Raw genomic sequence first — 17,501 nt, 5'->3', positions numbered from 1 at the left:
ATTCCACAATGATCATTAATTCCTAGTAGGTCAGGTCTCACTCCCTGTACAGGGTTTCAGGAATCTTAGCAGCACAGTCCTTCTTAGGATGCCTCCAATTACCTTTACCTCCCCTGAATGATTGAGTCCAGAATAGAACAGATGATTACCTCACTCTTCCTGAAGCTATATTTTTACTTCTGTGTCTTAAGACTCATTTGCTCTTTCCGATGATAGTACTCTAGTTTGGACTCCCATGACATTTGTCATCCAACAAAATTTCAGATCTTATAGGTGTTCTTGTGTCACTTTTAGCTTGTTGCTAAATACAATGTATGTGGAGAAATTGTTCACAATATAAATCTAGGGAAATATCCATGAATGCATACAGATATAAATGATTAGATAGTGCTTTTTTTTTTTTTTTTGACAGGCAGAGTTAGACAGTGAGAGAGAGAGACAGAGAGAAAGGTCTTCCTTTACCGTTGGTTCACCCCCCAATGGCCGCTGCAGCCGGTGCACCGTACTGATCCAAAGCCAGGAGCCAGGTGCTTCTCCTGGTTTCCCATGGGGTGCAGGGCCCAAGCACTTGGGCCATCCTCCACTGCACTCCCGGGCCACAGCAGAGAGCTGGACTGGAAGAGGAGCAACCGGGACAGAATCTGGCGCCCCGACCAGGACTAGAACCCGGTGTGCTGGCACCGCAAGGCGGAGGATTAGCCTATTGAGCCACGGCGCCGGCCTAGATAGTGCTTTGTAACAATACAAGATGCCAACCTTTGTCTTTTAATCAAATAATTTGACTCATTTACATTTAATGTCAATATTGCTATATGTAGTTTTTAATTTTTTTCATCTACTTGAAAGGCAGAGAGAGAGAGAGAGAGAGATCTTGCATTTGTTGGTTCATTTCCTACATGTCCACAAAAGCCAGGAGCCCAGAATTCCATCAGGGTTTCCCACATGGGTGGGAGGGGTCCAGGCAATCGATTCATCATCTGCTGCCTCCCAGGATGCATCAAAGCTGGATAAGAAGTAGAGCAGCTGTGACTCCCGACAGCTCTGATACGGGATGAGGTGTTGCAGGTGGCAGCCTACCCACCATGCCGCAGCACCCGCCCTGGCATGTCTGGTTGAAGTCAATCTTACTGCTTGTCTTCCATTCATCCTTCGTAGTCTCTGTCATTTTTCTTCTGCTTTCTTTTTTCTTTTGAATTAATATTTTTTAGTATTCTGTGTCCCACTCACTGTCCTCATTATGTTGATAACTCCATTCTTTTCCATTGTTTTAATGATTACTACAGAAACTTAGCAAAGTCCAGCACGGCTTGGCATGTTTGCTCCATTCCTAGGTAATGCAAGGACATTTGAGCTCCTTAACACCATTACCCTCCCTCCTGACCTATGTGCTATTGTTGTCAGCAATTCTGATAACCAGATGTGCTAAAGTCCATGAGACATTATGATATTTGTGTTTACGTAGAGTTTTCTATAAAATTGTTACCCTTGGGACACCTTTCATTCTCTCCCTTATCTCCAAAAATTGTCACTGAGGTCATTTTTTTCTTTATATCATATCTTTTAGTGTGAGGGTACTGGTGATGCAATCTCTTCATTTTTGTTTTTCTGAAAATATCTTCAGTGATCACTGCATGTAAAATCCCCAGTTGGCACTTGTCTTCTTTTAGTGTGTTAATGCCTTTCAGGATATTTTTTTTTGATATCTTGACTGGTTCCATTATGTGAAACCCCAATAACAGGACAGTTTGAAAGCTTAAAAGCAAAGTTCCTATGGCTTTGTCAATACTTGGTGGTTAGAGTCACTCCTTTGTCCTTTTATTTGCATTTTATTTGCATCCAAGTGGAAATCTTATTAAGGTTCATGTTAATAAGATTGAATGTATTGTTCTGCCCTCTAAGTATCGTGTTGTAGGAAAATCTGAAACACTTGTTTTCTGTAGCTTTCTCTAAGTGTTGAAGCAAGCCGTTTGAAAGACATTCATTCAGCAAATATTTCTAGTGTTACTGCCGTATGCCAGGTCCCTGCTGGGGTACTGGGAATACAACGGGTGAATAAGGTGGACAGGGCTCCTGCTGGAGCAAGGACAAAAGCCTTAGATCCAGTTTGGTCTCTCGGTTGCGTGACTGCAAGCAGGTGCTCTGTTCCCTGTGTTCTCCGTCAGCTGGCTTAGCCCTGCCCTGCTAGCTCAGGCCCTCCCAGCCTTGACCAGCCTGGCCCTGCCCCAGCCGCTGAGCACATTGCCATCGTGAGAGTCCAGCTACCAGCCCAATTCTCCCCACCCTCCCGAGCCGCTCCTCCACCTGCCAAGCCACTCCACCCCAAGGTCTCCCTGCTCTCCCAGGAGTCAACCTTAGCCCAAGACTGACCCATCATGCTCAGAAGCAATGTTCTCTCTCAACAGAACCAAAACCAGGACAGCAGAGCTTGTAAGACTTGGCAGCCTTTCTCAGTGACCACTCACAGTTTGCCCACCACACCACAGGTGTTGGCGGATAAAATGCGAGTCTGCATTGTAGCATCAGCAAAGAAGGTGTTCTAGTTCAAGTTTACTTTTTTAAGACTTACTTTTACTTATTTGAACGGATTACAGAGAGAGAGAGAGAGAGATGTATATAGAGAGAGGTCTTCCATCTGCAGGTTCATTCCCCAAATGGCCATAATGGCCAGAGATGAACCAATCGGAAGTCCTACCAGGAGCTTCTTCCAGGTCTCCCACATGGGTGTGCGGGCCCTAGCACTTAGGCCATCTTCTACTGCTTTCCCAGGCCATAGCTGAGAGCTGGATTGGAAAAGGAACAGCCAGGACTGAACCGGCATCCATATGGGATGCTGGCGCTTTAAGCCGGGGCTCTAACCGCCATGCCATAGCACCAGCCCCAGCCTAGTTCAAGTTTAGGAACATTTTGAACTTTCAGCTTCTAGGTTGCACAATTGTCCTAAACAGTCTTCCTAAAAAATCTTTCCAGTGAGTCTGGCTAATACTTTTCCAAGACTGCAACCAAATCATAAAACTTCCTAGATTAGCAATTTGCAGTCTTTACACTTTTATAGTTCATTAAAGTTCTTGCAAAGGAAAGTTACAATATGTTACCAAACATATTGATTTCTTTCTCAGCCTTTTATTTTGCCAGCGAGACTGTGTAAAAGATAATCAATTATGAACCACCCACACAAGACTGTTACTACCAAAAGACAGGGTATCGTCTCAGAATAAAATGTGACCTCTTAGGCTTGACCAGCTTTAATTTTGGGAGAGATTTTCTGAGTCGTCCTCATTTTTCAAATCTCAGCGCAGGGCAACACAAGCTTGGTCAACAGCTGGCAGCAGGCAAGCGGCTGGCATCTGGGGCAAAGGTGCAGGCTGGGAGAATTACAGGAGCTGGTCCTGAGGACAACGCATGCGGGATTTCACACTCAGGAAGCTTCCGGAGCAGGGCACAGATTCTCTGGACAATTCTCTGCTAAATCCAGGCTAAGACCTCAGTCAGCACTGACCATAGCAAGGGCACCATCGCAGAACATAGCTGGTGTGGTTTTTAAAGATTCATTTATTTGAAAGGCAGAGCGAAAGAATTGAGAGAGAGAGAGAGAGAGAGAGAGAGAGAGAGAGAGAGAGGTCTTCCATCCATTGGTTTACTCCCCAAATGGCTACGACAGCCAGGGTTGGGCCAGACTGAAGCCAGGAGCCAGAGACTCCGTCCCATTCTCCCACATGGATGGCAGGGGCCCAAGCACTTGGGCCATCTTCCTGCTGCATTCCCAGGATGCATTGTCAGGAAGCCGGATGGGAAGTGGGGCAGCCCAGACTGGAATCGGCACTTCAGTATGAAATGCCAGTCTTGCAAGCGGTGGCTTCGTCTGCTGTGTCCCTGCCCGGGAAGTATGCCTAAAGCACAAATAAAGAGGTGGTTCTTCTCCTGCCAAGGAGATTTAGGTTATCAAAAAAATGTAGATGTTCCCCTACAGCACGGGTGGTTACCTTGAACCTACACGTAACCTGAATGTGCCCAAGCCTGTGGCTTTGTGGATCTTTCTTTCTCTGTCCTAGGCTGGAGTCTCTGTACATTATCTCTGAGAGGCTGGCAGGATGGGACTTTCTCATAAAGGTTTTCCTACTGCAGCCTGCAGGTCCAGGGAGCCGTGGCTCCTACCGGGTACTCGAAGTCCCCATGAACCAGAGCCATTGATGTCAGGCCACTGCCCAGGACTCTGACCTCTGAGCCTTCTCCACAGCAGTTGCTCCTGTGTTGGCCTGGCCACAGAGGTGGAGCAGGACAGGATGTATTTCCCTGGACTGTTCTGGCCCATGGCTCCCACAGCACCAGCAAAACAAAGCTGTGGTGCGTCACCAACATTGGCTGGAGGCAGGGGCGGGAGGGCCACATGGGAGGTGTGGGCCAGAGCCAGGGGGAAGGACGGCCAAGGCGCCACGCACTCACCAGTGCTGCACGCCAAGACCCCTCGGCCACGCCTCTGGCTGACCCTGACCCCTAGGGCTCTGCCTTCTGTTGGCTTTGCAAACTTTTTAACCCATGGACTGTTTGCAACTCCGCACCTCTGTTTTCTTTACTTTTCCCATAACCTTATCATGGAGAAGACACACAAGCTAGCTTGGCTTTTGATGAAGCAAGGGGGCAAGTGTGAGACAGTCAACTGAAATGACAATGTAAGTGGTTCATCTAATAAGTGGCTTCCAGCCCACCGCGTGATTCAACACTTATTTACTGAGTAACTATCTAGGCCAGCGGCAGAGCTGCAGACCACCTCTGTGTCCTGCGGGGGCTCATCTGTGTGGGAGGAAGGAGGGTGCACTCACGTATACATTGCCCTTGACCCCCCCCCATACATTGCAACAGAACAAGAGCAGCAGTAAAAGCCAGCTTGGAAGTTCTCTGAGTTCTACTTGGATTCTGACTATATAGCTCTACTTCATATGAGTACAGTAAGGGATACATTTAAAAATCTGCCTGTGGGCATCCAAATCTCTCTCTCTCCCCACCTCCCCCTTCCCCCTCCCCCCTCCCCCTCCCTCCCCCTCTCCCCCTCCCCCTCCCTCTCCCTCTTTCTGTATCTCTCCCTCTCCCTCCCCCTCTCCTTCTCTCTCTCTCTCCCCCTCCCCCTCTCCTTCCCCCTCTCCCCCCTCTCTCTCCCCTCCCCCTCTCCCTCTACCCCTCTCTCTCTCCCCCCTCCCTCTCCCCCTCTCCCCCTCCCCCTTTCTCCCCCTCCCCCTCCCTCTCCCTCTTTCTCCCTCTCCCTCTCCCTCTTTCTCTCTCTCTCTCTCCCCCTCTCCCCCTCCCTCTCCCTCTCCCCCTCTCCCTCTCCCTTCCCTCTCCTTCTCTCTCCCCCTCCTCCTCTCCCCCTCCCCCTCTCCCTTCCCCCTCTCCCTCTCCCCCTCTCTCCCTCTCTCTCTCTCTCTCTCCCTCTCCCTCTCTCTCTCTCTCTCTCTCCCTCTCCCCCTTTATTCTCCTCTTCAATTTCTTGGACTTCACATCTGCCATCTTCCTTGCCTCCCTGTTGGAGAGGGTGTGAATGGAAGAGTTCCACCCTGAATGAAGGAGGTGATGGCTTGATCACCCCACTGTCACCAGGCTGAAAGCTCTCTCAGCTGCTTCCAGCAGCAGAGGGGAGACGGCACAGATCCTTCCGTGTTGGTGAGCCAAGCCAGAGCCACCATCTGCCAAGGCAGTGGTCACAGCATGATTGCAGAAGCAGCCCTTACGTGTGGTCTAGAGAGAGGGCCTGTGTTTCAAGGTCTGTAGTGAGATGATGACCATCTGTAAGGACAGTGTGCTGAGATTCCATTAGATGGACTTCATTTCATTTAAAGGATTGTCTCTGGAGCTTATAGCCTTCCTCCTGTTTTTTGACATTAAAACATCTTTTATTGTATAAATTCGCCATGGCAGGGGATCTCAGTTTAGTGGTCTCTGCTGTTTGGATACCTTTACTTGGAGAAACTAAAAATTGGCAATCTAATATGAGTTCCAAGATTTTGATCTGAAGTCTTAGCCGTGTCAAAACCCACCAACATCCAACTTGGTGGGTGTGAATTAGACCGTTCTGGGTTAGAATATCAGCTGTGCTAACCCAATTCACAGGGACACCTGTCTCTCTGCTCTGAGCTACAGCCACAGAGACGCTAACACACAGCACCTCCAATGGACTAGAAGGATATCGGTGGCCTGGCCTGCTAGTTTCTAGTGGCAGCCATTGTCATAAGAGTCTGTCTTGGGCCCAAGAAAAAAACTCCCACAATGTAATTATTTCCATTTTCTGCCCTTTCTTCTTGGGTCTTAGAAACTGAGAAATGATTTTGTCACAACGAATGCGCTACTCTGGTTTTGCTCTTCCCCTAGAGCTATGTCTCCAGGCCGAGGGTCACAGAAGGAAACACACTTGCATGTATCTCCAGAAGGCAAATGAAAGCCAGGACGAGCTGTTAGGATGGAGACATTTCAAAATTTGGGAGCACAGCTGAATACATAAAGTAAATTACACCATAAGCCAGATGTTCCAGGAACAACTTTTCCATTTTTTTGCCTGAAGGAAAAGTTTTAGTTCATAAAGAAAACAATGAGCAGAAATTGCTATCACAAAACAACAATCCATGGTTCATGGTTATTTAAAATGAGCCCATTCGAAAATAATCAAAGATGTGCACAATGATTTATAAAGAGTTGTGCATTTCAGTGTTATTTATCATATGTAGCATGTAGAAACATCCTAAATGGCTTCCCATTAAGAATTTGTTATATAAATTGCAGTACTTTCATCTTGATGGACTGCTATACAGCCATTAAAAATCATGCTGTGGAATATTTAATGACTTGAGAAAGCATTAGCAATATTTTTAAGCAAGGAGAGCAGGTTACAGATTCGTATTTTATGTCATTATAACCCAGATTCTAACTGGAATTCCCTAAACCTTGGCATCCAGGTAAGGTTGGCTCGGATCCCCAGTCCCATGGCCTTGAGGGGCATTGCCATGGTTTCTTCAAGCTCCCAGGGAGCTACTTCCCCACAGTTCCTTCTCCTCTTGTCCATCACTGCTTCTGTCTACCGTTCCATGTGAAACGTAACCTCTCCCAGCTGTTTGCAAAGCAAAATTAGTGCACTAATGTCAGATATACTGAAGAAGGAGGAAGTATTTATATCACTGTAGTGGCATGAACAGGAGCATCCAAAAAGATCCTAGATCCAGGGACCCGGGAATATGATTGTTTTTGGAAAAAGAGAGTCTGTGCAGATGTAACAGAGACTCAAGAGCATCGTGGGCCACAGGGAGCCCTACATCAGGTGGCACAGATTTTGAGAAAGGCAGAGGAGAAGACGACAGAGGGAGACATGGGTAAAGTCCACGTGAAGACAGAGCGAAGGGCGGAGCTTCTGGGCCACAGCCCAGGAATGGCTGGAGCCACAGAAGCCGAAGAAGCCAGCAGGGAACCTCGGCACAGCCCTCAGTGGGTCCTGCCAGTGCCTGGATTTTGGCCTCCTGGCCGCCAAAGCTGTGCTAGAATGCCACCACCTTTGTGGAGATCAATTTGTCTAGGGAACCCCAGGAAACCAACGCAGTCACCAGGTGCACCTAACAGTGAAGACAGCTCTGCTTGCGGACTGGCTCCTGCGGCCCTGCCACCACCACTGTGGAGTTTCACCTCTCAGAAACGTGTCCTTGGGGCCGGCGCTGTGCGTAGCGGGTGAAGCCACTGCCTGCAGTGCCAGAATCCCATATGGACGGCGATTCAAGTCCCGGCTGCTCCACTTCTGATCCAGCTCTCTGCTGTGGCCTGGGAAAGCAGTGGAAGATGGCCCAGGTCCTTGAGCCCCTGCACCTGCCTGGGAGACCCGGAAGCTCCTGGCTCCTGGCATCGGATCAGCCCAGTTCTGTCTGTTGCGGCCTTCTAGGGAGTGAACCAGCAGAGGGAAGACTTCTCTCTCTGTCTCTGCCTCTGTCTCTCTGTAACTCTGCCTTTCAAATAAATAAATAAATCTTAAAAAAAAAAAAAGAAAGAAAGAAAAAGAAATGCTTGTTTGAGCTTGTGTCACTTCTCTAGCTTCCTCCTCTTCCTCCCTCCCACGTAGTCCCGTGACCCAACTTCTGCCTCTGTTCTGCCGAGTTCCCGCCGCACAGCTCTCTCTAACTCCTGGCCCTAAGTTCCGTGTTTCTACGTACCGCACTCCCCACCTGAGTGAGGCGTCTTCCTCCTGCCGGCAGCACGGCGTCCGTGCATTGCACTCCCATTGGCTCTTCTCTTTCACTCAACCCGCATCCAACCCAGCTGGAAATTCTGCTAACTCTGCCTTCAGAGTCTGCTACCTGGACACTTGCAGCCACCTCCAGGGCTGTCACCTGGTCCAAGTCATCACCAGCCCCATGCCTGGCTGTGAGCAACAGCCTCCGACAGACCCCTCGATTCCAGCCTGTTCTCCCTCCAGTCCCATCTCAACACAGCCCCAGAGAAATCCTTTTATAACCTTAGTCTTATTTTATCACTCATATATGCTGAAAACCTGCCATAAACTCACTTCTCACCCAGAGTCAAAGCCAAAATCCGTAGGTGGCTACGGGGAGATGGCAGAGCCAAATGTAAGCAGAGGAGTAGTATCTGACAGAGAAAGGACTCGGCAGGAAAACAGGCTTCGCAGTGCTGTCAGTGACAGAGGAATTCAAAGGCACAAAAGGCAGGAATGGTTCTTTGCAGAAAGGAGCATCTAAATAAGTGGTACATTTTGACTTGTCTTATATAACTGAATCCCTAATGGAACATCTGTGCTGGAATCCCATTTAATATCATATAATGAACCCACAGCACTGAAAGCACTGCTTATGGTTTTCAGGTGCATTGGAGCAGTGTGCACAGGGCTTTCCAGAAACAGCGCCTGAACAAGGATGAAAAATAAAAGGAACTTCATCTCCATACCGTGCACCGCCCACCAGTATTATATTGTACTGCCATGATCTCCAAGGAAGCACAAACATTTGGGTGCACTGTGGGTTAAGTAAATACCCACTAAATATTGATGCATGCATAATTAGGATGACTAAAAAAATCCTGGCAGAAGATTATCCCCAGCCGTCAGAGGAGAGACAAAATGAAGCAATTTGATCATGGGAATTAATGCAAGTCGGCTCTCCATTTTCAATGCTGCTAATTGAAAGCCATTTGTTATTCAAACCTCTCTTTCCTTCTGGTTTGTACTTTGCTCTCCTTGGCCTAACAGAGAGGAAGGCGAAGGGAGAGTTCAGAGGCAAAGCTACTGCACCTTTGTTCGTCTAAGGCCGCGGCTCCCACCTTTTGTCCACACTGATTTTGCCACCCGCACCACACTTCTGTGGGCATGTCCACGGCCTGTGTACGGTGCGGAGGCTCGGCGGCTCCCACTCAGAACACGAGCAGTAGAATGAGACTGACATTACTGTGGGTGTGACAGCTTTATTGAGATGCAATTCACGTATCCTACAATGGACTCCTTTGAAGTCTCCTCACAGGTGAACTTGTAGTATTCACAGAGTTATGCAACCATCATGACATTTCACCACCCCACAAAGAAACCACATAGCCATTAGCAACCTCTCCCCACTTAACACAGCTGCCGGCAACCTGCCAGCCTTCCTTCTGTCTCTATTGGTTTGCCTGTCCTGAACATTTCCTATAAACAGAATCACAGGGCATGTGGCTATTTGTGTCTGGCTTCTGAAACTGGCCAAGGAAAACATGAGCAAAATGTTTTCACGGTTCATCCGTGTTGGAGCAAGCGTCTGTGGGTCATTACGCTTTGTGGCTGGGGCATATTCCATTGTAAGGACCAATCATACTGTATTCATGCATCACCTAATGGCCATCTGGGTTGTTTCCATTTGGGCTCTATGGACAACACTGCCACAAACACTCACTACAACTTTGCACACGCAGCCTGAAACTTGATCTAGAACATGCGCAGCTTACAGTCCCTGGGGGGTGCAGGCACCATCTCATTGCATCAGTTCAGGACTCCTGTGTGCGGAGCCGGGAATCAAACCGCCACTCCAACTCCAGAGTCCATGCTTGTCAGCTCTTTGCTTCGTTTCTTCTGAGTCTGAAGACTTTCCTAAGCCATCGACCACCTCGAGTGATTTATGGCTCTACAGGCATCAGTTGTGACACCTCTTAGCTGGTCACTACCACCCTGTCTGAAAACCACCACTCCTTAGCTGCAGAAATTATTTCCAGGGCTGAAAGGAGACCTCTCAAAGGGAACCAGGCAGGCTATTGGACAGATGGGCTCGGAAGAAGCTCTAGGAGCCTTCGAGGGGTTTGTTCTGAGAAACAGGAAGCTGTGGTCTGAGTGTGTGTGCACCCCCCACCACTACCAAGTTCACGTGTGGTGGTCCTCACTCCCAAGGTGAAGGCATGAGGAAGTGGGGCTGGGGGAGATGATCACATCACGGGCAGAGCCCTCGTGGATGGGAGGAGTGCCCTGCTAAGCAAAGGCCGGGGAGCTGGCGGGCATCCTTTCCACGAGTAAGGACACAGCCGGAAGACGCCAGTGAGGAAAGCATCCGAGGGTCCTCCCCGGAACCCAGCCACGCGGCCACCAGGATCTCAGACCCACCCTGCAGAGCTGCGAGAGATGAGTGTTCACTGCTTGTTGCTTGTGTTTCCTGACCCTGCTCACCCGTCTCCACAGCCAGAACTGAAACAGCAGGTGTCCGGGGAAGAGTGCAGTGTGTCTCTAGCCTTCCTTCCCCCGTGCACTTTGTCTCTCTGGCCTACCTGACAGTCCCAGCACGCCCCCTCCCGCTCCACCTCCCTGTGTAGCACTGTATGACACAGAATCTCCTTCCTCCTCCCAACAGAGCCAGCCTGTCTGCATTTCTCAGACACGCAGTGTCCAAGCCTGACTCCATCTTGATTATGTCTTCACCCAAACTCCCCTTGCTTCTCTTTTCTTTGGGCATAATCCTAATCATTCTTTTATTTTTTTAAAAAAAAGATTTATTTATTTATTTATTTTTTGACAGGCAGAGTGGACAGTGAGAGAGAGAGAGACAGAGAGAAAGGTCTTCCTTTGCCGTTGGTTCACCCTCCAATGGCCACCGCGGCCGGTGCGCTGCAACCAGCGCACCGCACCGATCTGATGGCAGGAGCCAGATACTTATCCTGGTCTCCCATGGGGTCCAGGGCACAAGCACTTGGGCCATCCTCCACTGCACTCCCGGGCCACAGCAGAGAGCTGGCCTGGAAGAGGGGCAACAGGGACAGAATCCGGCGCCCCGACCAGGACTAGAACCCGGTATGCCGGCGCCGCAAGGTGGAGGATTAGTCTAGTGAGCCGCGGCGCTGGCCTATTTTTTTTTTTTTTTTTTTGAAAGGCGTAGTTACAGAGAGGCAGAGGCAGGGTGGGGAGGAGAGAGAGAGAGAGAGAGTGGGAGAGAGAGAGAGGTCTTCCATCTGCTGGTTCACTCCTCAAACGGCTGCACCAGCCAGGGGTGGTGCCAGGCTGAAGCCAGGAGCATCTTCTGGGTCTCCCACATGGGTGGAGCCCAGGCACTTGGACCATCCTCTGCTGCTTTCCCAGGCACTTTAGCAGGAAACTAGATGGGAAGCAGAGCAGCTGGGACTCGAACCAGCGCCCCTATGAGATGCTGGCACTGCAGGCAGTGGCTTTACCCACAACACCAGCCCCAATCCTATTCATTCTTTAGGATTCAGCTCCTGTGCCACTTCTTCAGGAGTTGTTCCCAAGGACACCACTGAGGCTTGAGAGACTTCCAACGGCGGCCTTGCCACAGAGCACCCTAAGAAGGTGCAGTGGTGTAGGGTTCTGGGTGCAGCACATGCTGCTGCCCTCGGGCCTCGCCCTCTCTCTGCCCGCCTCCACGTGCCACCATCCGCATCACTGCACGTTTCTTCATCAAGGGAAGAGTTGATGTGGGGGGGAATAAACGGACCCCACGCATACCCTCAAACGATAACCAGGAGGTGTCGGTGCGTGTGCAGCGAGCGGCCTCGGGCCCGGGGCGGGAGACTGAGAAGGGCTTTGTGCTTCGCCCTCTGAAGGAGGCTCAGAGGAAGCAGGTCGGGAGCGGACGTGTCCAGGAAGGGCCTGATCTCCACAGGTTGCCGTGGAGCCTCAGGGGCTCCGCAACTCGACTCCTGCTGGATGACAGACTCATCACTGCGGTCGTCATTCCCGGGGCTGTCACCTCTCGGTTACTAATTTTATTAATCACCTCTCGGTGCATTGTCCCGGCATTTGCCATGAAGCTTAGTACACACAGGAGCGCAGCATTTGCTGCCTATCACCCAAGAAAGGGAGACGTTGCCAGCCAGTGAGGAGGAGTTGTTTCGGGATCTTTTGCCTTCTTGGTACAGAATGTTTTACTACCTTGTGTTAGTACAAAGTTTACTCGCTATTAAAAAAAAAGCAAATCCTTAAAATAGAGTGGCTTAACAGACACACCTACATGTGCAATAAAATTGTAAAGAACCAAGCATACACACACGAACAAGTACAAGAAAACAAGAAATTGGAAGAAGATCTGTGAGTTTTGTGGGCATTAGCATCTTGGTTGTGATATTATACTGTAGTTTGGAAAATGTTATCCCTGGGAGGAGCTGAGCAAAGCGTAAGCATGGCCTCTTGTTTATTTCTCCCAGCGGCACCTGAGTCTACAATTACCTCAGGACAAATCTCAATTAAAGAATACCTGGTATCATAAATAACAGTACAGGTGACCTAGCTTGGTGAGACTGCAGACACAGTGCTGTTCCATGAGGCCACTCAGGGAGCCAGGATCCTTCCGTCTAGGGGTCCCAATGTCCCCCTAGGATGCTATAAAGGGTTGAAGCCACATCACTGACCGAGATGAAGTTTCAGCCCAAGGGAAGGGAGAAAAGAGGACACTGATTGCTTTTCTTGCACGTGGTGCGGAAATTCACACAGTTGGGGAAACTCCATCACGGCGCACCCAGCTGCAGGGAGGCTGGTAAATGCATTTTCTATTCTGGAGGACGTTGTGCTAGCAAAACCCTGTGACTACGGAAGGAGGGAGAGACATACTGAGGGTAACAAGGAGAAGCCTTCCACAGGGCACACCATGGCTTTGCTGCCTGGTACAGTGAGTACGTTCTTTGGTATGTGCTCCCCATCCCTGCTTTGAGAAAATCGCTCCAGGTATGATCTGCAATAACCTTCCCCACGCAGGGCTAAGGGATGGGGAGGCAGAGCTCCGACAGTGCTGGAGGCTCTAACTCCAGATCTGCCTCTGGAGCTTCCAGTTGCAGGAGCCCAAACCCTACCTTTGCTAATGTATACTGGAACGAAGCCCTGTGGTTTGCAACCCAGAGAAACCTGGTCAACACTGGTCCTATCTAAGCTCCTCAATGACCAAAAACACCCAAAAACACCACAGAACTACAATAAAGTATGAATCAAAATACAAGACTAGTTCAAGAAGTTTGTAGAAATGCAATGAGAAGATGCACTCATTTTGGTGAGAAAAGGTCTGAAATCCATGCATTTGAGGGCTCCTCAAAAAGTTCATGAAGATGCACAACGTAAAAAATCTACGCATAGACTCCAAAAATGTTGGCATCAAAATAAACCTGTCTTTGAGTGCCTTTTCCTGGAGTGTTTTGAATGCCCTCACAGCTGGAAGAGAGGCTGTTGAATGTTCTCATCACAAAGAAATGACAAATGTCTGAAGCAGTGGATAATGCAAATATCCCAAGCTACCCCATGTGAATGCATACAGGCCCAAAATATACTGTACCCCACAAATGTGTGCAATTATTATCTCTCAGTTTTAAAGGTTTACTTAGTGATTGAAAGTCAGAATTACACAGAGAGAGGAAAAGAGAGAGAGAGAGAGAGAGAGAGAGAGAGAGAGAGAGAATCTTCCATTTGCTGGTTCACTCCCCAAATGTTTGCAATGGCTTGAGCTGAGCCATGCAGAAGCCAGAAGCTGGGAGCTTCTTCCAGTCTCCCACACGGGTGCAAGGGCCCAAACACTCGGGTCATCTTCCACTGCTTTTCCAGGTGCACTAGCAGGGAGCTGGATAGAAAGTAGAGCAGCCAGGACTCGAATCCGTGCCCATATGCACTGCGGCTGCTTAACCCCCTGTGCCACAGCGCCGGCCCCATATCTATCAGTTTTAAAAATCAATGTTTTCAGGGGCCAGTGCTGTGGTGCAGCAGGTAAAGCCGCCGCCTGCAGTGCCGGCATCCCACATGGGCGCTGGTTTGAGTCCAGGCTGTTCGAGTCCCTGCTGCTCCACTTCCGATCCAGCTATCTGTTATGGCCTGGAAAAGCAGTGGAAGATGGCCCAAGTCCTTGGGCCTCTGAACCCACATGAGAGGCTTGGAACAAGCTCCTGGCTACTGGCTTCAGATCAGCCCAGCTCTGGCCATTGCAGCCATTTGGGGACTGAAGCAGCAGATGGAAGATTTCTCTCTCTCTGCCTCTCTCTCTCTCTGCCTCTCTCTCTCTCTCTCTCTGCCTCTGCCTCTCTGTAACTCTGCCTAACTCTGCCTTTCAAATAAATAGATAAATCTTTTTTCAAAAAAAACGTTTCTGGAGTCCGTGGAAGACCTGGATGAAGGTCCTGGCTCCTAGCTTCAGCCTGACCCAGCCTGATCACTGGGGGCCATTTGGGGAGTGAACTAGCAGATGGAAAATTCTCTCTCTCTCTTTCTCTCTCCCCTCTCTCTGTAACTATGCCTTTAAAATAAATAAATAAACCTTTTTTAAAAAAATTGCTATTTCCTTCCATTGCTAACCTGGCTTTACTCTCTCAAGGGAGGGCTCCAAGTGCTTGATCCCTAATCAGAGAGCCCTTGGCCAGGACACTCCAAAGAACATGTAGTTTTAATCAGCACTATTCAAACACTTAGCTTAATCAGTACTGAGAGAGACATGGGTAATAATAATGAGATATTTCGAAAGGAAAGAGAAAAACCATTGACCCAAATAGGATGCTTAGTAATTCTTAGTAAGTGTTATACATGCTTATGAAAGAGTGCTAAGATGCTTAATTGCTGAATAAATGAAATATAAACATTCATTACGTTACTTGGAGAGTTCTTTAATATGTAATGGGGAAACATTTTATCGACTGCACTGTAAGTAATAAATGCTTATTTCGTTTCCTAAAAAAAAATAAATTCTTGAAACCACTAACCACCATCTAAATACGGCTTGACTTTTTCCCCTATTATTTTGCTTTTAATTTTTTTTTTCATTAGTGGGAGCAAAAAAGGTTTATCCAGGAGATGGAGAAGTGGGGCAGTAGGAACAGGGCATGTGGAGGAGTTGGAAGTCATACATCCCAGCTCTGTCACTTAACAGCTCTGTGACCTTGAACGAGCCTCTTGCCCCTGCTTGGTTTGCAGGGGTTAGGTGGGGCTGGTACAAGGGCGTTCTCACTCACCCCAGGGGCGTCGTGGCGCTCTGAGGCATCGCGCCCGCCCATCAGTGCTTCTCAGCCCCCGCTTGGTGACTTGACCTGGGGATTTTGCTGCAATGCAGATCGGCTTATTACATCCCGAGTGGGACCCAAGACCCAGACTCTAATAAGCTGCCAGGTGATGCTGATATTACCACTTAACACTTGGGGCAGCAGAGTCTTCAGCTGTCTGCCCTACCCAGGTGTACTCATTTTAATGTATTCCTTTATTGGAAGCAGCGATAAAGAAACAGAGAGCTCCCTCCACTGGTTCAGTCCTTAAATGCTCTCAGTGGCCGAAGGCAGGAGCCAGGAACTTTGATAAGTCCTGTCTGTGGCAGACACTTTAATAGGCAGTGGAGAGTCACCAGTCAGGATAGCAGGGCCCTGCTCTCATGGAGCTTGGAAGGTGGTGGAATACAAGGTGCTTTCAGACAGGCTCAGTGCTGTGAAGGAGTTGAAGAACCTCCAAGGGTCACAGGAGACTTTTGATAGGGGTGTTAGGAATGCCAAGTTCTTACTTCCCCTTCTGCAGTGACCGTGGAGGCCACACGTTGAAGACGATAGCACAGCACGGGCTGCCTGGGTCCTTGAGTGACTGTGTGGAGTAGAGCCCTCCCGCCTTCCCCGCAGGCTGAACTGGACGGTGATAAGAGTGGCCGATACCCTGCCACTGCACTGGACCACTAGGGTGTCAGGCTTGCTGTTCAACAGCTAGGATGGCTTGCTGTGGATACACACAACTGTTCTATCTAGGATTCTAAACGTTGCCCCTTTGCACCTGTTAAAGTAGAGCAGCGCTTTGCTACTTCAAAACCGAAGACCCTTACCATCAATATCTGTGGAATTCAATGGACCTTAACATCAACATCTGTGAGATTCTAATAGGTGTGAGAATGCTTTGCAACAGATAAAGTGTTCTATACCTGTGAGGAATTAGCACCTCAGATGGATCCCCCTGAAATACACACACAGTCTGTACATACTACTGGGGAAAACAAAAGTAAACAAGCATTGAAACGAACGCACACTGAGGTCAATTTCTTTCGCTGGCCATTTACGTCTTGGATTTCTTGTAAGGGCCTTTACAAAGCCAATTCACGAAATCTGAGCAGAAGCTAAGGAAGTAGTTCTGAAGTTTGGAATTGGCCTTTAAAACACAGTGCGTGTGCTTTGGAAGAGCCCTTGGAGGCACAAGAATATTAACGTTTGAATTCCCCACTTCTCACGTTTATCAACACACAGTAAATCGGGTGATCCTCAGAGGCCCCTGAACTCCCCCAAGGAAATCTGTGTCCTGGACCGCATCCTCGGGGGTCTTCTCTTCCTTGGCTGCTGGTCTGAGGAGCTGCTGCCGCTGACCTCCCAGTCCCTGGGGTCCCTCTCTTCCGTTCTCGTACCCTGAGCAGCCACGGCAAAGCTGTCCCGTAAGACTCCTTGGGACGACCCTACCCCGGTCCCCCGAAGGCTTGTGACTGGGAAGCAGAACAGACTGCAGCCACGCCCCACCCAGGAGCCAGCGTCGGGATGCAGCTCCCTCCACCCGGCCTTCATCCGTTGTGACACCCAGAGCGGGAGCTGGTCCTTCCCTGCAGCGTTCCTGGTGCTTTTCATGAAAACTGAGGAGTAAATGTTGTAATTTCTTTAAAAAGATTTATTTTATTTATTTCAAAGACAGAGTTACAGAGAGAGAGGTCTTCCATCTGCTGGTTCACTCTCCAGATGGCTGTAACAGCAGGAGCTGTGCCCATCCAAAGCCAGGAGCCAGGAGCTTCTTCTGGGTCTCCCACGTGGGTGCAGGGGCCCAAGGACTTGGGCCATCTTCTACTGCTTTCCCAGGCCATGGCAGACAGCTGGATCGGAAGAGGAGCAGCCGGGACTAGAACCAGTGCTCACATGGGATGTTGGTGCTTCAGGCCAGGGCTTTAACCCACTGCGCCACAGTGCTGGCCCCTAAATGTTGTAATTAATTTGAGTCTCTTTGAACTGAATGTGGTACCCGATTTATCAGCAAGAGTGCCACAAGCCCCTCCTCCGCCCCCAGCTTTGAGTCACCCGGATGAAATCCTCCC

The sequence above is a fragment of the Oryctolagus cuniculus genome, chromosome 18 (assembly GCF_051225735.1).
Source record: "Oryctolagus cuniculus isolate XC-2025 breed Fujian yellow rabbit chromosome 18, ASM5122573v1, whole genome shotgun sequence".
Lineage (NCBI taxonomy): Eukaryota > Metazoa > Chordata > Mammalia > Lagomorpha > Leporidae > Oryctolagus > Oryctolagus cuniculus.
Note: the sequence above shows the minus strand (reverse complement) of the source record.